Source organism: Episyrphus balteatus, chromosome 4 (genome assembly GCF_945859705.1).
Source record: "Episyrphus balteatus chromosome 4, idEpiBalt1.1, whole genome shotgun sequence".
Lineage (NCBI taxonomy): Eukaryota > Metazoa > Arthropoda > Insecta > Diptera > Syrphidae > Episyrphus > Episyrphus balteatus.
Genome location: NC_079137.1, coordinates 38158619 through 38179444, shown reverse-complemented (window position 1 = coordinate 38179444; position 20826 = coordinate 38158619). Strand labels below are relative to the sequence as shown.

General features: G+C 28.7%; 1 protein-coding gene across 1 annotated transcript in view; it reads right to left on the bottom strand.

Annotated features, from left to right (window-relative positions):
- Positions 1 to 18673, bottom strand: part of LOC129918386 (protein sine oculis) — a 64543-nt gene extending 45870 nt beyond the window's left edge. The window contains exon 1 of the mRNA XM_055998877.1: positions 17889 to 18673. The gene's annotated coding sequence lies outside the window, so the exon portion shown is untranslated. The remainder of the gene's footprint in view (positions 1 to 17888) is intronic.
- Positions 18674 to 20826: the final 2153 nt, after the last annotated feature.

The following is a 20826-nucleotide window of genomic DNA, read 5'->3' as shown; positions in this document are numbered from 1 at the left end:
ATTTGACTGAAATCGGTATATGACAAGTACCGTTATTTTTGGTCCAAAAAAATTAATTCCAAAAACCCCTCTGGAGAGTCGCCAAATAATGCTACATACCAAGTTTGACATTAATCAGTCCATCCGTTTAGGCTGTAGCTCCTTATACAGACAGACAGACAGACTGACAGACAGACTGACAGACAGACAGACAGACAGACAGACAGACAGACGGACTTCCAGGACCCACTTTTTTGGCATTGTCTACCATCGTAATGTCATGGAAAAATGTTATCTCAACTTTTTTTTTTGTACGAATACATAACTTGATATAGTACCTATATCGCAAGTAAAACGAAGAAAATTGTGTTTAATGCAAAATTGTGGAGAAACGGTTGTCCGCAGAAAAAAAAGTTTTGAAACAAACTAAAACTGTAATAAATTCTTGATTGGTTGTAAAAAAAATCTTTCAAATCAAACGTAGTTTGGCAAAGATAAAGCCAGATAAGGGAAAAGAGAACAAAAATCATAAAAACCGTGGTAACTCGAAAACGGGACAAAAACGAGAAAATTAACTCTTAAGTTTTTCGACGTAAAATGACCTCAGGAATCCATGGTTTTCATTTGGAGCGGTGACTGTGGGACACCCTGTATGTATAAATTCTTTATTTATTTTTGATAAATAAAATTATCCGGAACAGATATTATTTTTATTATATCTATAACTGGAGTTCTGAACAATTAATTGTTTATTATCACGGAAAAACTAATACAAATTTCGACCCAAATTAGTTGACTCAGAGTGTTTATATAATTCATTTAAAGTATCTCATTCTATTTCTACATAGATAAACTTTCATATATCCACCTACGTCTTCTTTGTCTATATGATATGATGACTATGTATTTAAAACGAAAACACTTTTCTGACAAAAACGATATGATGAATGACCAACAACTGCACAAATGTGTATATATCTCATAGATACGCCTAGTATATTTTTCCTCCCATTGAACAAATGTATGCGAGGCTATACATATAAAGATAGGTAAAACGAATTGGCAATAAATATTCATTGAAACGAGCCGATTCTTAAGATTAAATGAGTTGTGTTAATTTGTTTTTTTTTTTTTTTACTTCTTGTGTATCAAAATAAATTTGAAATAAAATAACAAAATAAAGAGTAAAAACAAAATTTTAAATAAATAAATAAATAAAGAGAATTATAGATTGATAATGATTAACGCATAAAGTTTTGTTAAAATGTTTGTTAAAAGTTTAAAATCATTAATTTAGTTTTTTTCTAAATTAACATTTCGAGCAATAACATCATGAGAAATAAGCCATCAATTATACATTGTATGTTAGATTGTATAGGTACATTATACATAATTAATTTCAATACATTCGATCGATCTTCTTATTCATTTGCGTTCTGTTCTGAAGAGAAAAATGAATTACAAATATTCGAAGAAAATTGCTTCATTTTTTATAATCGCTGCGATGTTGTGCGGGCGAAGATTTATAAATTTGGCTGCTGTCCAAATAAGTTCACCAGAGTAGAGTATTTTATTTTTCTAGAATTTCACATGATATATGAGTATATACATGTTTGTACCTTCGGTTTGGGCTTGAGTGGAAAACGTGGTGGTAAAAATATCCGATAGGTAATACTCCTTCTAGTAGGTATATTTTCAGAATACATGGATATTAGTCAAATAATGGATGAGGTTATTTTTAATGCTTTTTTCATTGATTTATTATTTTTTTTTTTTCTTTAAGAATGACAAAGTTGGATAGGCATAGCTCAGTCAATGCAGAGAAAATTAAAAAAAAGTCCTATAGTCTGGTTGATTTAGTTATAACTTTCTCAAAGTCCCAAAACCAGTGCTGATGCCTGTAGGTCTTAAGGCTGGACAGGGAAATTGAAGGTTATCCTTTTTGGTATTTTCAAAATATTTTTAAAATTTCCTAAAAACAAGTCTGAATGAGTTTTACTTTATGGAGATACGGAGGTTCGAAATATCAAACAAATCGAAAAAAAGGGGATTTCTTTAGTCAACTGAAATCTTTGGAATTAGACTTTTATAATTTACAAAAAGAAATAGTTTTTAGCATTTCGATTTTATTACAATATTTTTGAATATTTTTTTTTATTAATGTCAAAAATATCCGAACTTCTTTTTGCAGAGCAGAAATTATTCCCAAAATATTGTATTTGAAATTAAAAAAAAAATATTTTTTTTGTAGCTGAACAAAATTGACATTCAAAAAAATATTTATTGCAACTGAAAAAATTTGAATTAAAAAAAAAATGAATGCAACTAAAAGTATTTGCATTAAAAAAAATTATGTGTTTTGCCATAAAAATATTGAAAATAAAATTTTTATGGCAAAACACATAATTTTGCATTAAAAAAAAATTTATTGCAAATAAAAAATTTTCTGCATTGAAAAAAAAAAAACAAAGGAAAATGTGTGCATTAAATATTTTTTTAATATTTGTCATACATTAGGTTCAGTGTTATAGTTGACATAGCTGATGTATGGTCAAATAGTCAAAATTGTTAGAAATTCGACGAATATTTAAAAAAAAAAAAATCATGTGTGCAATTCACACGCGGTAGAAGTGAAACCTTAAAAAATATTTTTTCTTGAAAAAAAACCGAAAATATCTACCTAAGTTTTTTTTGTTTGATCACCTTTAAATCCATTTTTTATGACAACTTACAATAAATTTTATATCATCCGACAGCTTATTGTTTCAGCTCGAAATATTTATATCGACCATGTCTATACAACATCTACAAAAAGAGATAGAATTTTTTGAACAAAATCAGTTTTCTCAAAAAAAGCAAAAAAAATCATTCTTTTTTCTCTTCTAACACCATTAAATCCATTTTTTTTTAAATGACAACCTATAACAATTTTACATTATCAATTTTATTTCTTTCATCTTTTAAATGACGCTTCAATCATATTTATATGATGCCTACAAAAAAAGTAAGAATACTTTAAAGTCAACCATGTCGAAATTTCAAACTGAGATTACGGTACTTCCTACACTGGTGACTGGTCATCGGCAACAGATCTCCACAGGTGTTTTGATGAACTTTTCAAGTTTTTCAATTTAAGATTGTGTAACTTGCAGAATACGTAGGTACCGTTATGTGTGGTATATCAAATGAAATGTAATATTATCGGCATGCGTATTAACGTTAAATCAAATTCGTATGTGATATAGATCAAAAGATATAACGTGCTTAAAAAAGATTATATTTTCACCGTTATCTCAGGATTTTGAATATTAAGTTGATTGAAATTTTGTCCAATTATAGTTTATTGTATTACCTATCTACATCATAAATTTCATTGATCTATATATTAAAAAAAAAAAAGTTATAATCAATTGATTTTTCGTGTCGCTTTTTCGTTTCATCTTGTTTCAAATCACTACGATACTAAAGAAGTTTTCACTTCAAAAAATATTTGATGCTCCATTTCCTGAATTTTTTTTTTCAATGCAGAAAATTTTTTTTTACAATAAAATTTCAAAGTATTTTTATTAATAAAAATTTTATTTTCAATGCAAATATTTTCATTTGTAATACAAAATTTTCTATGTTAAATATTTTTTGCTGCAATAAATTTTTTTTAATGAAATATTTTTCATTTAAAATTAAAATTTTTTTTAATGCAAAAATGATTTTTTACAAACCTGTTGCAGAGAAAAGTTTCATTTATCTACTCAAAATATTATAATCGAAAGAATAGTATGAAACTTTTTCGCAGACACTTATATCTACGCATAACAAAGTAATGATATTTATCTTATGTTTATATTAATGATATTATCTAGCCCTTAGTGTCATGCCATACAAATTACTATAAATAAAACAAAATTTGTTCCTAGAACGCAACCCATTTTATCCATGTAAACAGAAAAGGTACACAAAAAGTCCAACGATACAATTAGTCGAAAGCCAGCAGAAAACATATTAAATTATTATTAAAAATTATGTAGCTACTCTCCGAGTAAAAAGTATCTTGTGGATGTGGAAATGATACAGAGAAGAGAAAAAAACACACATGCTAGCTGATCTCTAGCTGTTTGGCTTAATTATGTCAATTTGTTATTTTTATCTCAATTTTTTTTTTTTACAATTAATGTATGGACAGACGTTTCATTTAACCCGCTAGATGAGTGATATGAGTTATTTTTTTCTTTATTTTTTGTTTGGTATTTTATTTAAATCCACTCAAATTTATCGTTGCGGTAGGTGGCAAATAAATAATAATAAAAAATTAGGTAGGAATTCAAACACTCTGTGTCAATTGATTAAGATATTAAGAAAACCTAAGGGTTTTATGAAATAGATTTAAATGTTAGCTCCGGTCTAAGATCTATATACGAGTACCTGTGCCTAACATACGTGATGTACGTAGTTCAACTGCTTATATAATATCTTTTTTCTTTGTAGAATAATCGTATCGCGTTTTCCAAAATATGAAGCTTTTACTATTGTTTTTTTTTTTTTTTTAATTATACAGCACAAACAGTACTGAGAGGTTAAAGTGTACCAACCAATTTCTTAAGTTTTGTTTTAATTAAATTTTGATTGTTTACTTGGCAACAAACAATTTTAAAAAAATTATAATTCAAAGAAAAATTGCCAAGATAACAGTCAAAATTTAATTAATAAAGATTTAAAACCAATTTTTAGAACATCTCAGTACTCAGTAATAAGTAAATTTTTTTTCGTTAGTTCTAAAATTTTGTTCACCTCAAAAATCACAAAAAATAACTTTTTTGATTCAATGTAAAAATTGTTGGTTTTGCACTGTGGTTCGTTTGTCCAACGTTAGCCCAGGATAGCACACCTTTTTACTTGCTCTATAGGGCAAGTATTGGTTTCGTGTAGAAAAAAAAATTCGAGGTTTTAATCAATACCGACATTGCGATGATGGAGAAGATCAAAAAAGTGGTTTTCGTCATGCCGTCCGTCGGTCTGTGCGTCCATCTGTACATCGAGCTAGGGCCTACACGGATGGACGGATTTGCTTGAAACTTGGTACACACGATTTTTACATAATTCCCTAGACCCATTTTTTTTGTATTTTTCTAATATCTCCTTTTAAACGCATATCTCCCATATAAAATTTTCGAGGTATTGCAAATTTCTCGAAAACGGCTCTAACGATTTTGATTAAATTTGGTGTAGGTAATACTCCCATTGATTCTTACAAAACTGAGTTTTTAGTTTTTCTCAAAAAATGCGGAGAACGGAAATATGACGTTGCCGTTTTTCAAAAATTAACATATTTTTTAAGTTCATATATTTCATCAAAACATGAGTTAATTTTATTCAAAATTTACAGACATAATATTGAAGTGTCAAAAATAGAAAAAAATTAAAAAAGTTTTTGAAAAATTTTTTTTTTAAGTTTTTGAAAAAAAAAATTTAATTTTAATTTTTTTAACTTGCAATTTTTTTTGATTTTTTTTTTTTCTCGACACTTAACAAAATCTTAAAATTCCAATAGCTATTTAAGATAACCATACTTTGAACTACAAGAGCAAGTACGTGCGACCTAAGTCGTGCATTTTATTTTTCTTTATTCCCCAATTTCTCAAAAGATACAACAAAAAACTGTTTTTTATATCAGAAACCGACAAAAATTGTGTGTTTTTCCCAGGTTGTGTGTGTGTTGCCCCAGGTTAGCCAAGGATAGCCCAACTTTTATATCCGCTTTCCGTTTAAAAATTATAGAAACATTAGTTTTAATTTTTTAGAAAGAAAGGTAGGCCTAAAAACTCCTGGTACAAGCAAATGCAAAACCACCAGCATTCAGTTGGCCTTAGAAATGGAACAATACAAAACCGGGAGGCTTGCCGCCGATTTCTGAGGTCAACCCGGCGAACCCCACAGGCGGATCACTAGTGTGAAGCAGTTACGTGGGATAGTTATGATCCCCTCGACATCGAGATCATAACAGCGCCGAGAAAAAGGAAGAAGAAGAAGAAGAAGAAACATTAGTTTTAATTCATCTTTAAAAAAAAAAATATTACGCATACACCACAGTGACCTTTTAATTTATAGTTTAGAAAAAGGAAATGCACTGATGTGGGCACTGCGCCTCAAATGTTATTTATTTGACTTAGAATTCTGACTTGATTGAATGTAGTCCATATAACATTCCATTAAGCTTCTTAGCTTAAGTTGATATTTTCATTTCACCTTATAAGCCACAAAATACATCATTGATTTTTTGGTTTGCCATATAAGAACCTAGAAAAGGTACATGTTTAGTGAAATCTATCCAAAGGTGATTACTTTTTCAGTACACGAATTGAACTTTTTAGCCCTTTTAGACGATTTTTTTAAAAATATTTTAATAAAAAATCTTTAACATTCTGAGCAATTTTTTAAGTTTTTAGACTTTCGCGGTTGTTATTAGACATTTCGAACATTTCGCAACAATTTGCATTGTGCACAATGCAAAATAACAAATTGTTATCAACTTTTTAAGTGCCTATCAACATCAACACATGCAACAATAGCTACTGAACATATTTTAAGGAAATTAGTTTTTCCCAATTTGTTCACTGAAAATAATAAATTTCGTAAAATTACGAAAATCGTTTCATACACTACATTTTCGTTGGCCCAACGAAACTTTCTTTGGATCGACGAAAGTATGTAATTTTTTGTAATATGAAAACCTTCATCAATTAATGAATACGTTTCATACACTTTTTCTCCCTTTTTAGTGCCAAAAAATCCAATTTAATGAAAAGATTCATCACTTAACGAAAAATTTCATACTCATTTTAAAGAATAAAAATAAGAATTTTTTCCTTACTTTATCAAAGTTTTAATTAAGTAACGAAAAAATTCATTAACTTATGAAATTCAACATTAACTAACGAAAATCTTCATCAGTTTATGAAATTTGTTCATAGACTAATGAAATTCCACATCGGCTTATGAAAAAGTACGTCAGTTAACGAAAATAAATCGTTGCCTTACGCAAAAAATCATATATGTACCCACTAAAAAGAAGCATACAGAGCACTTTGTATTTTCGCTTCTGGTAGTCGAAGTCACAGTTTATACTCCGAAAGTACGAAACCTATTAAGCGGAATAAATACATACTGATAAAGTTTAAAGCAATTAAATTGATTAAAAACAAAAGAAATTATCAAAGTGTTTAAAAACAATAAAAGCAAACAACGCTCGAGAAGCTGATTCTAAGCAAGTGAAGTTAAAAAAATTTCTTTTTAGCTGGAACTTGGTCATTATTCGAGCATTACTTGTATATAGGTAAGATATTTTTTAAACCCAGAATAATTTTGATAATGTTTCTTCTCATAGAAAGGAGTTTGACGATCCATTTGTCACACTTTCTTTATACAACTGCTACGTTCGACCCCACCTCGAGTACGCTTCCCAAGTATGGAGTCCTTTTTATGAGGTTCATAAGAATCGTATAGAATCAATCCAACATAATTTCATACGCTTTGCTCTGAAGGGTCTACCTTGGACAGATCCTTACAACTTACCACCTTACGATCAGCGGATTCAACTTTTAAACATGCAAACTTTGCAACAAAGGCGTGTCAATAACGATATTATATTCTTTCATCAATTAATTAATGGCCAACTTGACGCTCCTGACTTATAAGGTTGCCTTGGCTTTAACTATCCGGGAGGATCTCACCACCTACGAAGATTTGAACTCTTACATATTGACTTTCATAGAACAAACTATGGTATAAACGAGCCTCTTAACCGAATGAGCAAACTTTATAATTTAAACGATATTGACTTTAATGTGAGCAAGATGAAATTAAAAACTTTATTTCGAACCAGTGCTCCACAGACGTGATTGTCAGTTAATGTTTTAATTAGATTTTTAAATTGTAAATATGTTAGTATATCATTTTTTAGCTAATATTAATTGTATATTGTGCATGTGGATAGTATTTAATTGTTTTTGTCCTACTAACTACTAACACATGCACTAATGATGAACCCTCTGATAGTAGTATACAGCTTGCTCTAAGCTGACTACATCAAAGAATCTGAAGTGAAAAAAAAAAAAAAAAAAAAAGTAAGTACCATTCAATTATTGCTTTCTGTATTTTATAAAAAGAAAATATTTTTGTCTCTTAAAATATTCTTACTTTTTTTTTGTTTTACTATTTCTGTTTTCTTTCAGAATCTAAAGCTTTCATCGTAACGAACCTTATGCATGGGTACTAAATTCTGACTTAAGGACAATAACGGAAAAATGTCTACGATAAAGTACGTCATCAAAGACTCCCGGGAAGCTGGAACACCTCAAAAGCTGATCACCCAGCCAAAAGCAGATCATTTACCTCCTTCTTATGAGGAGTTATTCAAAATTGTATATGTAGATACTTATTTTATTAATTTCTTTTATTACATGTATTTAATTCAGAATAAAAATTCGAATTCAAAATAAGAAATGTTTTTGTTTTTAATGGGAAAATATTTTTGCTCCGCTCCACTTTTTTGAATTTCAGGATTTACTCCAAAATCAAGAAAAATAAATTGCACGACTGGGGTCGCACGTACTTGCTCTTATGCTTAAAGTAACTATAATGTTAAAGCTTTTTTTTCAAGAAATTTAAAATTTGATATTTTGAAGAAATTTTATAAGTAGTATAAAAAAATTAAATCTGTTTTTATAATTAATTAAACTCCGTTTTAAATAATCTTAAAACAAAAAACAAATATGCCATTTTATTTCTTGTATAAAAAGGTATTTTTAGAAAAAAATTTTCGAAAATTGTAGGAGCCGTTTTTTAAAAAAATAATTTTTTATGTATAAAAATTTTTTAACATTTTTCAAAAAAAAAGTTGGTATGCCATTTTGAAGAAATAATTAATTTACACATAAAAACTAAATTTCAAAATTTTTCATTGATCCGTTTTCAAAAAATTGATTTTTCAAAAAAAAATTTTGAAATATTTTTTAAAAATCCAAAAATGCGTTTTTTGAAAATTTTCTAAATTTTTAATATTATCTTTACTTACACACGTTTGTATAAAAATTTTCATTTAAATCGGGTTAATGTTGTACGAGATATTCAGAAATGAAAAAACCCGTTCTATGACAGGTACCGTTAATAACGGTACAAAAAATATTTTTTTTATTTAAAAAGTTGGCTCTTATGTGTAGTACTACACACAAAAATTTTAATCAAAATCGTTAGAGCCGTTTTTGAAAAAAATTAACTTTTCTATTTCCGTTATATGGCAGGTACCGTTAGTTTTGGTCATAAAAAAAAAATTTCAATTTCCCCTCTAGGGAATCACCAAAAACTGCTAACTACCAAGTTTGAAGAAAATCACTTCACTCGTTTAGGCTGCAGCTCCAGATAGAGACAGACACACAGACAGACAGACAGACAGACAGACAGACAGACAGACAGACAGACAGACAGAATTGCCGGACCCACTTTTTTGGCATTCTCTATCATCGTAATGTCATGTAAAATTGTTATCTCGAGTTCGATTTTTTTTACGAATCCTAAACTTGCCCTATAGTACCTATATCGCAAGTAAAAATGGACGAAAAATTTCGAAATTTACTAAAAGATTAATTTACACAACGAAAAGTTTCGTTAGCTAACGAATATATTTTCGTAATTTAATTAAAATTTTCATAAAATTAACGAAAAAATTCGTTAGCTTACGAAAGTTCCTTACATAAACTAATCAAGAAATACATTGTCTAACGAAAAATATCACCGTGGTCAGTTAAATTTTACGTTAATCGATGAAAAAATTTCTTAAAGTTATTAATTCTCGATCAAAAATTTTTATGAAAAATTTCATTAAAATACGACAGTTTTCGTTAATTGATGAAGTTCTTCATTAACGTATGAAAGCCATTTCGTTGAGCCAATTAAATTTTTCGTCGGCTGAAAATTAATTAAATTTTCGTTGGCTCAACTAATTTTTTCGTAGTATTTACGTAAGGATTTGGTTCAGTGTTTGTTTTTAAATAATATCGAAAAAAATAGGTTCGTGATTTCGGATCCGCTCCTTCCTTAAACCAATTTCAATTTGAAATCCGTTTTTCGACATTTTCAAAGTGGCAAAAAGTGTATTTCAAATCAAAATATTTGAATATTACGAGCTCATTTAAGTGAGAGTTAATTCGAAGTGACCAAAAACTTTTTTAAGAAATAAATAAAAAAAACATCAAAGAACAAAATAAATGTTATATTTTAACAAACACTGCAAATAGACAAAAACTACTGTAACGGAAATTGAATTGAAAATATTTTACATAAATTCCATTTTTCAATAGTAGAGTTTTAAAAGAACTACCATAATTTATATTTATGATAGCTAAAAAAGCTATCTTTTCGTTTTTTTTTTACAATTTTTTAACATCTAAATTAAATATCTTCTAAACGATATTAAAAGCTACACAATAATGAACCGAATTTTTCGTGATGAAATTTGAATAATTTTTCCCTGCAAATGTCAGATTTCTGAAGATCTTTTCACAATTCAGTTATAATGAGGAATCAAACTTATGTAACGATTTTAGGCTCTACTCTGAACTTCATCAATGTTTGTACATTATTGGTTATTTACACAGAACTCTATCTACGATCAAGATATAATTTATTATAAACATAGATTTTTTAACAAACCGTTTTTTTTTGGCTGGATTGGTTTTTAACTATCTCAAGTATTATTTAAACGTCTTTAAGCACGAATAAGTGCTAAATTTTTTTAATGACGAAATAAAAACTATTAAAGAAATCACAAAAAAAAAAGATTAGCTATTAATGACTGGACCAGATTCTTAAATATCCTACTTAAAAATATCTATTTTTAAAACTTGGAAATCACTGAAAACACTTTCATGTCCAACATCACTGCAGATTGACACTCATTCAGATTTATTCATTCACACTTCTTCGTCGTGTTAAGTTTTTAATATTTTTTTTTTTGTATTTCTTCTTTCTTTTTTATTTTTGTATGTTTTTAAGCTGATGGTGCTTCATTTAGTTTCATGTTTAAATTTCGTTACAAATTTCATGAAGGATTTCATGCCAGCATAGGCAACAGCCAGCAAAAAAAATCCTAAATGACAAATGTTGATCAAATGCCAAGATGACAGCGTTAGCGTGTATCTCTTAGATTTACAATTTTTTACTCAAACGCATATCAGCATCACTGAACCAGCAGCAGCCGCAGCATCATCATCATAAGCTAGATACATCTCAGTAATTAAATTAATATTACAGCTGCATCGAGCTATTGTTTACGAATAAGATACATCAGTGTGTTTCCAATTTATTATTGGTGCACAAAATCTGTACCGGACACTTTGAATAAATATCCACGTCAGTCCGAATGAAGTTGAATAAATGAATGAAACAAGTGCGCTCTATTGTGTGTTAGATAATAATACAACAAAAAAAAAAACATTAAGATACAAAACATATTTTGTTTTTTTCGTAGATATTTTTGTATCTGTGCGAGTAAAATATATTTTGAATGGGTTCGGTATAGAGCATATATCTTTAATTTGGATTAGATGCTTTGCTTAATTGAAATTAGCAAATGTTTAATGAATCTCACTTGTCCGTGGATGTAGCTAGTCAGATAAAATATAATATTTCAAAAAAATAAATATTTCCCGTGTAGAGCTGGCAATTAATAAATTTTTGTCCGACGAGTTTATACACATAAAATATTGAATTTAATCTAAAAACATTTTAAGAAACAAAATTTAAAAAAAAAAATAATGGCATAATACTATCATTAATTTTAATTAATTAGTTTTGGAGGATTTTGCTATAGACAAATAGAACACATTATTGGAATGTTTTTCATTATTATTATCTATATATTTTTTTAATTTATTCTTTTTTTTTAATAATGATTAGAATAACTTCGCAAATAATGACATAAGACATAACCAAAATAATATTCAAGTTTATTCTCGTATATATAAAATGGATTTTTTTTTTGTTATGTTGATTCATTTTTTAATTAATAGTTTTTAAGAAAGAAAAAAAACTCAATTTAGACAAAAGTGAGATATTAGTTTATGTAAAATTATTGTTTGTTTTGATAGGAATGAAAAGTCAAGACATTTATCTTATTTATGATACTATAAAAGGTATTATGAATCATTGAAAATTGTGTATACAATTTTCAATGCAAGTTATAATGGTTAAAGTCATAGTTTTCAGTTGTATTTGCGGTTTGGATCAACATTTCAAGATTTTTTTTGTGATATTGTATTTCCTTAAAAAAAATTAACAAAAAAAAATCTGATCTCATTACAAAAATTCTGCGCTAAAAATTCTGGTAGTTGTTATTTAATAAGAAAAATTCAGTTTTTTTTTCTTTTAAACTACTTGCACATGCATTTATTGTTAGCGAAAAAATAACTAATAAACATTTTTTTTTTAATTTTCACCTGCAAATCGATGTTCTGCCGACGGGTTTTCATTTTGACAAGGAACTATACATAACAGAATTATTTGCATACAATTTTGAATTTTCACGGATTTTTTAGTTGTCCTGAGAGGTGTAATCTCACATCTTAGTGGTCATAAGCAGACGAAAATTAAAATAATAATAATGTATAAAGAATAATTTAATGTATACTCTTATGTAATTGAAATAGAACTCGATTATGGACTACTACCTTAAACGAACAAAAACAATGTTTGTAGTTATTCCCACCTGTATTTAAGCGTCCATGTTGCTCTTGTACAATGTACAAAGTTTCTTTGAATCCAAAAGATTTCCTTAGATTCAGTGGGACACTAGTTCATTATAGAAATATGGAGTTATGTCCCACATGGATCGGTGGGTTATAAGTCCATTATGAAGTTATTTTTTTTATTTAAAAAGTTGGCTCTTATGTGTAGTACTACACACAAAAACTTTAATCAAAATCGTTAGAGCCGTTTTTAAAAAAAATTAACTTTTCTATTTCCGTTCTATGGCAGGTACCGTTAGTTTTGGTCATAAAAAAAAAATTTTAATTTCCCCTCTAGGGAATCACCAAAAACTGCTAAATACCAAGTTTGAAGAAAATCACTTCACTCGTTTAGGCTGCAGCTCCAGATAGAGACAGACACACAGACAGAACAGACAGACAGACAGAAAGACAGAATTGCCGGACCCACTTTTTTGGCATTCTCCATCATCGAAATGTCATGTAAAATTGTTATCTCGAGTTCGATTTTTTTTACGAATCCTAAACTTGCCCTATAGTACCTACATATATCGCAAGTAAAAAATAAATGTGTGAAATAATGTGGTTAATGATTTTTTATTCTGGTTTTCTAATTTACATTTTTACTACTTTTTATGTTTTTCCTCAATTATGATGTTATGTGAAAACGTTTAGTTTCAACATTATTATACATGTATAGTGCATTTATGAGTCCAAATCATAAAGGTGAAAAATTTCGAAGTGGGAATGATGAAATATTGGAATTTGTTTCGTAAATAAAATTTTATATTCAAATGCTCAGTATATAGTTTTGATTTATCAGTTCACAAAAGGGCAGATCACAAAAAACACAGTCGTTTGTTCTTCAATTTATTGCCAAACAGTAAAAATAGTAGGCAATAAACGAAGCGTTATCATCAAAATTAAACTAGAAACTATTGAATGATGCATTGTTATATTTTCACAGATGACTTTTTTAAGTTGAACGATTTATTAAACATTTTTACTTGCGATATAGGTACTATATATCAAGTTATGCATTCGTACAAAAAAAAAAGTTGAGATAAAATTTTTCCATGACATTACGATGGTAGACAATGCCAAAAAAGTGGGTCCCGGAAGTCCGTCTGTTTGTCTGTCTGTCTGTATACGAAGCTACGCCCTAAACGGATGGACCGCTTAATGTCAAACTTGGTATGTAGCGTTATTTGGCGACTCTCCAGAGGGGTTTTTCGAATTAATTTTTTTGGACCAAAAAAAACCGTACTTGTCATATACCGATTTTAGTAAAATTCAAATATCTCAAAAACGGTTCTAATGATTTTGTTTAAACAATTCAAATGTTAGTTTTAAGCTAAGGTCTATCTTTCAATGAAAAACTGCTTATTCGATTTCAACGAAACTTTTTGTGAAAAAGCATTTATATAATTTAAATATAAGCCAAAAATAAAATTAAAAAAAAAAATAATTTTTGGATTTTTAAAAAAAATTTGAAATTTGAGTTTGAATTTTTTTGAAATTTTGTTTTTAGATGTTGATTAGTGATTTCTACAAAATGGCATACCAATTTTATTTTAAAACTTTTTTTCCAAAAAATTTTTTTTTAAACGAATTTTATTTTTTTTCCAAATTCCTATATAAAAAGTCTTAAAAATTTAAGCAACTTTAAGTTCGTGCGACCCAGTCGTGCATTTTATTTTAACTAAGCAAAGAGACTCAATTTTTTGAAACATCACCACAGATAGAAAATAATGCAGGGATAACTTTACTTCTGGTATAATTAACTTTTTTTCTGGTATATTAAAGTAATTTCTGGTATATTTAACTATAATATGATAACACATACCATTAATACTCGTAATTTATATTTGATGTTATTTTTTTTCCGGGCACATTCCTCAATATGTATGTTAATTTTTAAGTAAAAAAATAATTGCTATCGCAATCGTATCACATTTCTTCTGAAAATTTCAAAGAAAGCATACAAAGTGGTATTGGATCTCTATGACTCATCATTGGTGCACAGGACGTCGGCGATTTTTTGGCAAAATATTTCAACTATATGAATTTTTTTAATTAATATAAGATTTTGTATGTGAAGTTTATTAGGATTTTTTTTTTACTAGTGAGTAAAACAAAATTTAAGAAAATACAAATTGCAAGGCCCGCCATACAGAATTTTTAAACACTTACTGTACCTAAATTATGTTTTTTTTTCATATTTGAAGTATTTACAATAGTTAAAACTTTGAAAAGATGTTTAACCCTCTGTCGGCACACGGGTGCGAATTTGCCAAGACAAAAATAAAAAAATAAAGATTTTTCAAAAAAGAGGTCGCAAAAAAGTCTCTTTATAATGGTGAAAATATATTTTTTTATGATTACAATATTCGAATTCCTCGGAAAATTCTACATCAATTTCATGTATGATTCTCCATAAAATATTGAGACTGAAAAAAGTTCTAGCGACATGAAAAAGAGCAAACCAAATTCGCAGAGGGTTAAGAAAATCAAATTTATAGGTACATATTTCTATTCATTTTTTATGAAACTCTTGGAAACATTTGAACGAACACTCTAAAAATTTTTAACAGTTTATTCAAATGTAATTTTAAAAATATATTAACACCTAAATAATGGTGTGTTGAAGTTGAAATTGCAAGTGTAGTATGAAAAAGACAAATTCGACAGTGATGAATTCCGGGATTGTTGATGTTGACGAAATCTATTTCAAAAATTTACATTCATATTCCGAAACGAGTTGTACGAACATCCCTGTACTGCAAAGTACTGTGTTAGACCTTCTTTCATCCTTAAATGATGATTGTTCTGCTGGCCCAGACGGTGTGCCACCAATAGTATTAAAAAACTGTAGAAACTCCCTAGTTCAGCCTCTAACATTTTTATTCAAACTTTCCATCAAGTCAGGAAAATTTCCCTCCATCTGGAAAAAGTCATTACTCACTCCTGTTTTCAAGAAGGGTGATAAGACAGATATAAAGAATTATAGGCCTATTTCGAAACTATCCTGCATTCCAAAGGTTTTTGAGCAAGTTGTTTGTGATAGTCTAGCATTTTATAGTAAAAATCTGATAAGTGAAAAGCAGCATGGCTTTGTAAGAAAAAGATCTACTACAACTAATCTTCTTAGCTTCTTAAATAAATGTTCAAATGCATTAGAAAAAGGTAATGAAGTTGACTGCGTTTACACTGACTTTTCAAAGGCATTTGATCAACTTAGTCATAAAATAATAATCTTCAAATTAAAAGCTTTTGGTTTTCCACTTATTTTTATTGCCTGGGTAGAATCTTATCTTAACCAAAGATCCTATCAGGTCAAATTTAGAAACTGTCTTTCAGATCTTTTTATAGCCAACTCTGGCGTCCCTCAGGGAAGTCACCTAGGCCCATTTTTATTCATTTTAGCTATAAACGACGTAATCTCGTGCATAACTTCAAGTGATATTCTCATATTTGCTGATGATATGAAGATTTTTAAAGAAATTAAGTCTGACAATGACCGTATCCTTCTTGAAAGCGATATTAACAGTTTTAATGTTTGGTGTGGTAAAAATGGCCTTTCACTTAACCCAGCTAAATGCCAAACAATTACATTCTCGAGAAAACGAGTCATTAATATTTTTTATTACTACATCTTGCAACATAAGCTATGTCGAGTATTTAGCTTCAAAGACTTGGGTGTCCAATTTAGTTCAAATTTAGGATTTACTGAACACATCAATTTTATAGTAAATAAAGCGAGCTCAATGCTTGGTTTTATTAAACGTTGGGCAAAGGAATTTGATGATCCATTTGTTACTCTATCTTTGTACAACTGCTACGTTCGACCCCATCTTGAGTACGCTTCTCAAGTATGGAGTCCTTTTTATGAAGTTCATAAAAACCGAATCGAATCTATTCAACACAATTTTGTACGCTTCGCTCTAAAAGGTCTTCCTTGGACCGACCCTTTCAACTTGCCACCTTATGAACATCGCATTCAACTTCTTCAGATACAAACTTTAGCACAAAGACGTGTAAATAATGATTTAATCTTTCTTCATCAGCTTATTAATTCCCAAATTGACGCCCCTAATCTATTAGCTTGTATTGGTATAAATTATCCGGGTGGATCTCACCTCCTACGAAGATTTGAACCTTTGCATATCGACTTTCATAGAACAAACTATGGTATTAATGAGCCTCTTAGTCGCATGAGTAAACTTTTTAACTTGAACCATTCATCCTTAGACTTTTATTTGACGAAAATGGGTTTAAAAACATTGTTTCGAACCAGTGCTCCACAATCGTGACTGTTAATCAATGTTTTAAATAAATTATACATGTTGGATTTTTTGTACTTATAATTTTATAACTTGTAAATTTGTTCGTAATTATTTTGTTTTATATTGTGCATGTGGGAGGTTGTATTTTTTGTCTACTAACCACTAACATGCACTTATGATGAGCCTCTGATTGTAGTTAAAAGCTTGTTCTAAGCTTACTACATCAAAGAATCTGAAGTGAAAAAAAAAAAAAAAAAATTGTATTAAGCTAAAATGGGACCAAATTTCCGAATTATTTCTTCACCATTTGGTAAATAGTATTTGGGTGACAACTATGCTTAAAAAGTATTAAATGCTTATACTTTTTCTATCCACATTTTGTGCATATCAAAGGCACTTCGCTAAATAACACAGTTAATTCACCAAAATCTGCGAATTATTTTCTATTGAAATCAGCAGTTTACAAGTTTGTATTAGGGCTTTTTGGGGGTAAAGAACGTTTTGAAAGCTTAGCTGATCCTAAAGGTTTCTAAAACTTCTCTTTCCACTCACTGATACAGTTAAGTTTCGTCAGTTAGTAAGTAGGTATACAACTTTAAAAATTCTAGCATCTATCAACAATATGCATAGGTAGGTTTTCGTAGATATAAAAAAAAAACGCCATTCAATTCCGACGGATTATGTGATAAAGGCATCAGGCTCTAAGGTTCACAACTCTGATGTCTATAAAATGAAATGACTTTTGTTTTTTTTTTTGTTTTGTAGGTAATAAACTTTTAATAAAAATATGCATTTCCGCCATTATAAGTTTTTTTTTTTTTTTTCTTAAAACAAAATGAATAAATAAATAAAAAATGAAAAATTTGTTTACATTTTAAGCGTTGAATGACTCCATTTAGCGCAGCAAATTTTATTTTGTTGATGATGTTTATCTTATACAGATGATATCTATAAGTATGTATCCAATTTTGTTTAAATGTTTAAATACTATTTTTTGTTTCTGTCGATCGAATCAGTTGAGCTATCCTTTTTGCACTTAATTTTCACAAAGATACTTTTTTGATTTTTTTTATTTTTGTTTCTTTTTTTATCGAGCACACGTGATGTTAAAGATTTAAACAAAACAAAGACGGATCACAAACAACAAAAAAAAGCTTTTAAATTTCAATCGAATAGAAAGATACTTTCCAATAAGTATCTATAGATACATCTATAAACGACACTATAGAAATTCTTTCTTTTATTTAATTTTATTCGAATTTCTTTTTTAAATTTTTTGTTTTGTTCTTTAAAAAAAAAAATAGGAACACGTTTTTCTTAAAACGGTATAAAATTGCGCAGAAAATCACAACAGAATATCGAAAATAATATACGACGGCCAGAAAAATATCAAAATAAAAATGACGAAATTTGCATTTTATGCATCTATCTATCTTTTAGAATCTTGAAATTTGGTATAACTTCAATTTAAGTACACTAGGAAATAATCCAAAATATTTGTCGAAGTAAAATCGAAAAATCCAATCCGAAAAGATACAAAAGTATCTTTTTTGCTTTTGTTTTGTTCGATTCGAAAAAAATAAAAGAAATATCTACACAATGGATCCGACCTCACGCCAAGACGTTACACGATAAACTAAAACTTTCGGATGAAACTAAATCCGATACGATCAGGAATAGAATTTCATCTGAGTGTGAGGGCGCAGACAGATGAATGGACGAACGGACAGGCAAACAAAAAACCATATTACTCTCAACCAGTGGTTCTCAAAGTGTAAAAATATTGTCATGGTATGAGTGAATCTAATAAGAAAAAATCTACTAACTCACACTTGAATAGAATAATGTATCTGTGTGAGGTATTATTTGAAGGTAGTGGAGGTGATTTGTTTGTGTGTGTTGGATTTGTATCTGAAGAGAGGTTAGAAGTTGATTAAAGTTCATATAGTTTTAACTGACGGATACTTGTTTATTGGTTGTAGATTTATTTTCGATAAGCTTCAATAGGTGGGTGGTAGATGGTTGTTTGGTGATGGGGTGAATTGGATGTATAGTGTATCTTTTTGGGTAAATATGTTAAATTTATGTTTATTTTTTGAGTATCTATTCAACTTAAAGGCTTTGGAATATATCTTTAAGAAAAAGATACAATTATTTTATAGCCACACCTACCTTTCAAAAAGGATTCTTACCTTTACAATACTATCAAATATCAAGTACCACTCTCTTTCTCTAGTGAATTGAAATGAATAAACTACCACCATTATAGAGGTGGTATGATATCAAGAAAAACCTGTTCTAATTTCAAAAGAGACCATTGTATCGAACACAATAGTCCCTATGCTCCTCCCCTCTCATTATTATCAATTTAAAATGCCAACTTGGAGGGCGTTTGCGAGTATATCTCAAAAGTAAAAGATACTTATTTTGTGTTAGTATTGAAAGACAATAATTTGATTGGTTGTTTATTTGGTGTTATCGTCTTGCGCGATGGCTGTTTTCTCATCAGGTAGGTAGGTAGAGTCGAAATCGAGTGCCATTTGTATAGTTAGATTCATTGTGAAAAGTATCTTTTTTTTTATTTGGTTTGTTTGTCTAATTTGATAAGGTATCTCTTTTATTTTTGAGATGCTTTTATGTTATTTTGTATTTTTTGGGGATGTTACAAGGGAAAAATATGTATCTTTGACATTTACCTATCGTTTGTTTTTTGTTACATAAATTCAATTCATGAGATTTATGAGGGGGTTGTCGTTATGTTATACCTATGATTCGAAGAGAGATATTATTTTGATTTTGATTTGTTTTTGTTTTATTTTATCTTTTAAATAGATAGATAGATATGTATAGATAGACAATTATGTAGGTAGGTAAATACTTACCCATAACTACCTTCTATTATGTGTAATGATGAGAAGAAGATGTAAATGATACCAAGGGTGCAAGGTACCTATGTAGTACCTGCTTGCTGCTGCTACTTACCTCTAGCCTCTATCTATTGCATTTAAGATTATTACCTTTAAATTAAGTGATTGTTATGGTGGTCTTTGTGGTTAGCACTTGAACTATTTATTTTTTTTTCTTTTTATTATTTTTTTTTTCTTCAAGGTTTTGTAAATAGGTATTAAACTTATATTATTTTATTATAATAAAATAGGTATCTATTGAGTTTTTGGAAAAAAAAATTGTCTTGGTGTAATGTTTAAAAATCTTTGGTGGCTATCAGTCAGAGCTTTTTTTAAATATGCACTTTATTTCGTCGAACTAATGTTTTAAAATTAAAAAAAAACTAAAAATTTTCAATTGCTATCAAAAACTTTTAAATTTTTTCAAAAAATCGTTGGGCAAATAAGCAGAATTAGAGTTTTCTAATTTCTTGAAAAAATAGTACGTATACGCCATACATCACTTTCTTCAAATTGATAGTTATTGAGATGTTGTGGGTTAATGTCGCTCCAGAAACGTAGTTTACACCTTGAATACCATAATGTTTCAATGTCTGCAGTTTTTAAGAAAATGAAAAAGTTCTATAGGTCAAGAATTCGAAATTTTTACCCTAAAATATTTTTCAAAAAAAAAAAAATTTTAATCGATAGATAAATTTCTTATCATCAGTTTATTGCGTACTTGTGATTGTTTTCCGTTTCACTAATGTTATGGGTAAATATCAATTTTACGAGTGTTCAAATTCTTGTGGTTGTTTTTTTCACAACAGAAAAAAATTAATCACACAAATGTATCTATTGTTGTTTAATTTTATTTCCTCAATTGTGTTGATCGTCAATTTTTATCAAATCTTTTTATATTAA